Genomic DNA, 5,613 nt, shown 5'->3' with positions numbered 1-5,613 from the left:
TTTTGTATGAAGAAGAATTGTGAACACATTCTATGCTCTGACTCTATAATTAGAACTGATATATCTTAGTATTTTTCTGTATTTTACATGCATATGCATAGATTACGCTCAAACATGTTAGATTAATATCTATGATATGTTTTTGTTATTGTTTTTCTAGACAGGGTTTCTCTGTGTAACCTTGGCTGTCCTGGACTCACATTGTAGACGAGGCTGGCCTCGAACTCACAGCGATCCATCTGCTTTTGACCCCCTAGGGCTGGGATTACAGGTGTGTGCCACCATATCCAGCTACTATCTATGATATGTAATCAAAGGAAACAGAACATTTTTAAGTTGGCATCTTCAGCATTATTAATCCCTCATGAATTTTTCTTCCAAATTAAACCTTAAAGAACAAATATACCATTGTATTATTGTTGACAAAGTAAAAAGTGAAAATTATGAACATAAAAATATAGGATGCTATAAAATAGAGATATGACCAGGTTCTTCATATGTCAACAATAGGCAGAAATACTATCCCAGGAACAGGTATATTCTGTTAATAAATCAATAACAACAAAAAGTGGGAAGAAGCCAAATTTGTTTTTATACTGTAAGTTGCTTCTAAACATTCACATAGTAAAGAGTTCTCTTTACTTCAACAAATTCTTTTTGAAGGTATTTGACATTTACCCGTTTCTGGCTGAGTAGAACCTGGCATGTAGTTGGGAAGCACACTGACAAGAGAAAAGAGGCAGAGTTCTAAATAAGACACCATTGAATGAGAAGTACTCATAGACTGAGAGACAACCTACACAGAGGCACAAAGTATTCTGAGAATGCGCAAAGAATTTTTTTGGTTTTGTTTGTGAAGAAAGTTAACAACTTTTGTTTTGTTTTGTTTCCATTAATTTATTTACTCACTTTTTATCATGATTGTAACGTACTTGGTTCCTCTCCTCCTAGTCCCACCCTATCTCTATAGAGAAGTGAAGGCTGCCCAAAGGGTACCAACCCACCTTGGCACATTAAGTCATAGAAGGAATAAGTGCATCCTCTCCCACTAAGGCCAGACAAAACACCATAGCTAGGAGAAAGTGATCCTAACACAGGCATCAGTGCTAGATAGCCCCTGCTCCATTGTTAGGGTACCCACATGATGACCAAGCTAACATCTGCTATATTTGTGTACAGGGTCTAGGTCCAGCCCTCTTTGGTTGGTGGTTCAGTCTCTGTAAGTACCCATGGGTCCTGGTTACATTACTCTGTATGTCTTTCTGTGGTGTCCTTGACCCTTCCAGCTCCCGCAATCCTTTCCATCACTCTTCCACCAGACTCCCAGAGCTCTGCCTATTGTTTGCCTGTGGGTCTCTGCATCTGTTTTTCATCAGCTGCTGGATAAAGCCTCTCAGAAGACAGTTATTCTAGGCTCCTGCCTGAGACAATAGAGAGTATCATTAATACTATCAAGAGTTGGCTCCTTCTCATGGGGTGGGTCTCAAGTTGGGCCAGTCATTGGTTGGCTATTCCCCTAAATTCTGCTCTATCTTTATCCCTGCACATTTTTATAGGCAGGACAAATTTTGGTGGAAGATTTTCTGGGGGTTGATGCCTCCCTCCCTCTACTGGGAACCCCTCCTGGCTCTAGAAGGTATCCACTTTAGGCTGCTGCTAAGTGTCTCAGGTAGGGTCACCCATGGACTCTTGGGATCGTCTTCTCCCTTCCCATATCTCTGTCTAACCACAGCGATGGCCTCACACACTGATTTTTGTTCTCTCTTGATCCTTTCCCTACACTTATTCTTTTCACTTTTGATCCCCACTCCTGTTATCTACACCACCCTCTCTCATACCCAGTTTCCCCAATTCATCTACTTTTGATGTCTTTTGTGTGAGATTCAAGCATCTTTCCTTGGTGCCTCCTTGTTACTTAGCTTCTTTGGGTCTGTGGATTGTAATGTGGTTATCCTACACTTTAGGTCTAATATCTACTTATAAATGAGTACATACCAAGTGTGTCTTTCTCGGTCTTGGTTACCTCACTCAGGATCAGCTTTTCTAGTTCTATCCATTTGCCCACAAATTTCATGCTATCTAAAATTTTAATAGCAGAGTAGTATTCAATTCTTCAGTGTACATTGTGTTTATCCATTCTTTGATTGAGGGGCATCTAGGTTGTTTCCAGTTTTGGGCTATTATAAGTAAACCTATGATGAACATGGTATGGTGGAACATCTTTGGGTATATTCCCAGGAGTGATATAGCTGGATCTTGAGTTAGAACTATTCCCAATTTTCTGAGAAATGGCCAGATTAATTTTTAAAGTGGTTGTACAAATTTTCTCTCCCACCCGCAGTGCAGAAGTGTTCCCCTGCTCCACATCCTTGCCAGTATGTGCTGTCACTTGAATTTTTGACAGGTGAAAGACAGAATCTCAAAGCTATTTTGATTTACATTTTTCTAATGACTAAGGACATTGAGCATTTCTTTAAGTGCTTCTTGAACATTAGAGATTTCTCTTTTGGGATCTGGAGGGGACAGGAGTTTCACAAGAAGACCAACAGAGCAAACTAAAGGCCTCAGGGTGGCTTGCAGAGACTGAAACACCTGGACTTAAGCTCCCTACAGAGATGTAGCAGATGATAAGCTTGATCTGTATGTGGGTCTCCTGGTAAAGGGAGCAGAGGGCTTTCTCTGACATAGATTTTGTTGCCTGCTTTTTGGTTACTTTCCCCTGGTGGGGTTACCTCTCCAGGTCAAAGGGGAAGTGGATGAGCTACTCATGATTTGACTTGATGTGCTGGGATGGGATGAAGGACAGTACCTTTATCTGAGGAGTAGGAGAGAGGGGGATAGGAGAAGAAAGAGAAACTGTGGACCCAGGAGGAGAGGAGGAAGGGGGCTATGATCAAGATGTAAAGTGAATAAGTGAATAAATAGATAAGGAACAAAAGAATATAAAGAATAAAACATTTTTAAAAATAGAGAATTCTGTTTAACAATTTACCCCATTTATAATTGGGTTATTTGGTTTGTTGGCATTTTATTTCTTGAGTTATTTATATATTTTGTATATTAGTCCTCTGTTGGGTATAGGGTTGGTGAAGATTATTTCCCATTTTGTAGGCTGCCATTTTGTCCTTTTGAAGTGTCCTTTGCCTTACAGAAACCTTTCAGTTTCATGAGTTCTTGTTTGTTAGAGACAAGGTTTTCTAAAAAATTTCACAAGACATTTTAAAAGATGTTTGCTAAAGAAAATAAGAAAAATATAATTGCAGATAAAAAGGCTTTTAGAAGGTAAAAATGTTACAGAACTATACACAAAATAACAAATCATGCTGTTAAGCCCAATAAACCTCTGTCTCCTGCAAAATGGTGCTTTCCACATTGTGCTCTTAGTTTTATTTCTGAAATTCATGTGTCTTGTTGTAAATTGTAATAGAAAATGTAGATTATTTTCCATAATATATGAATAAGGGACATATGACATGGTTTTTAAATGGTCTCTTTAAAATTAACTTTTCACTTTAAATATTTCTTTTGAATGATGTCTTAAGTGAAGGCTTTTGTGGGACATGCCCCTTGGGCTAGTATGCAGATATAAGTGAGTATATACCATTTGATTCTTTCTGCTTCTGGGTTAACTCACTCATTATAATCATTTCTAGCTCAATCCATTTATCCACAAATTTCGGGAATTCCTTGTTTTTAATAGCTGAGTAGTATTCCATAGTGTATATGTACCACAGTTTCTTTATCCACTCTTCTACTGAGGGACACTTAGGCTGTTTCCATGTTCTGGCTATTATGAATAAGGCTGCTATGAACATGGTTGAGCAAATTTTCTTGTTGTGTGCTGGAGCATCTTCTGGATATATTCCAAGGAGTGGAATAGCTGGGTCTTGAGGAAGCCCTATTCCCATTTTTCTGAGATAGCACCAGATAGATTTCCAAAGTGGCTGTACTAGTTTGCATTCCCACCAGCAATGAAGGAGTGTTCCTCTCTCCCCACATCCTCGCCAGCATGTGGTGTCGCTTGAATTTTTGATCTTAGCCATTCTGATGGGTGTAAGATGGAATCTCAGAGTTGTTTTGATTTGCATTTCCCTGATGACTAAGGAGGTTGAGCATTTCTTTAAGTGTTTCTCAGCCATTTGATACTCCTCTGTTGAGAATTCTCTGTTTATTTCCAAGCCCCATTTCTCAATTGGGTTATTTGGTTTGGTGGTGTTTAATTTCTTGAGTTCTTTATATATTTTGGATATTAGACCTTTGTCAGATGTAGGGTTGGTGAAGCTCTTTTCCCAGTCTGTAGGCTGTCGCTTTGTTCTCTTGACAGTGTCTCCTGCCTCACAGAAGCTTCTAGGCCTCATGAGGTCCCATTTATTAATGGTTGACATTAAGGCCTGGGCCGTTTGTGTTCTGTTCAGGAAGTTGTCTCCTGTGCCAATATGTTCCAGGCTTTTCCCCACTTTTTCTTCTAAGTGACTTAGTGTCTCTGGTTTTATGTTGAGGTCTTTAATCCACTTGGATTTGAGTTTTGTGCAAGGTGGCAAATATGGGTCCAACTGCATTTTTTTACACATAGACCTCCAGTTAGACCAGCACCATTTGTTGAAGATGCTATCCTTTTTTCATTGAATGGATTTGGCTTCATTGTCAAAAATCAAGTGACGATATGTGTGTATATTCATATCTGAGTCTTCGATTCGATTCCACTGAGCAACCAGCCTGTTGCTGTGCCAGTACCATGCTGTTTTAATTACTATTGCTTTATAGTACAGTTTGAGGTCAGGTATGGAGATTCCTCTGGAGCACCTTTTATTGTATAAGATTTTTTAGCTATTCTGAGTTTTTTGTTTTTCCATATGAAGTTCAGAATTGAACTTTCAATGTCTTTAAAAAATTGTGTAGGTATTTTGATAGGGATTGCATTGAATCTATAGATTGCTTTTGGTAGGATGGCCATTTTTACTGCGTTAATTCTCCTGATCCATGAGCAAAGAAGGTCATTCCATCTTCTCAGGTCATCTTCAATCTCTTTCTTCAGAATTTTGAAATTTTTTTCAAACAAGCCCTTTACTTGCTTAGTTAGAGTAACTCCTAGATATTTTATATTGCTTGTGGCTAATGTGAAGGGTGTGGTTTTCCTAATTTCTTCCTCTGTAAGCTTGTCATTTGTGTATAGGAAGGCTACAGACTTTTTTGAGTTAATTTTGTATCCACCTAATTTGCTGAAGGTGTTTATCAGCTGTAGGAGTTCTCTGGTGGAATTTTGAGGGTCACTTATGTACACTATCATATCATCTGCAAATAGGGATAATTTGACTTCCTCCTTTCCCATTTGGATACCCTTGATCTCCTTTTGTTGTCTTATTGCTCTGGCTAGAACATTGAGTACTATATTGAAGAGATATGGAGAGAGTGGGCAGCCTTGTCTTGTTCCCGATTTTAGAGGAATTTCCTTGAGCATCTCACCATTTACTTTGATTTTGGCTATTGGCTTGCTGTATATAGCCTTTATTATGTTGAGGAAAGTGCCTTGTATCCCCGATCTCTCTAAAACTTTAAACATGAATGGGTGTTGGATTTTATCAAATGCTTTCTCTGCATCTAAAGAGATGATCA

The sequence above is a fragment of the Acomys russatus genome, chromosome 31, assembly GCF_903995435.1.
Source record: "Acomys russatus chromosome 31, mAcoRus1.1, whole genome shotgun sequence".
Classification (NCBI taxonomy): Eukaryota; Metazoa; Chordata; class Mammalia; order Rodentia; family Muridae; genus Acomys; species Acomys russatus.
The sequence above is the reverse complement of the archived record's forward strand: the minus strand, read 5'-3'. Positions refer to the sequence as shown.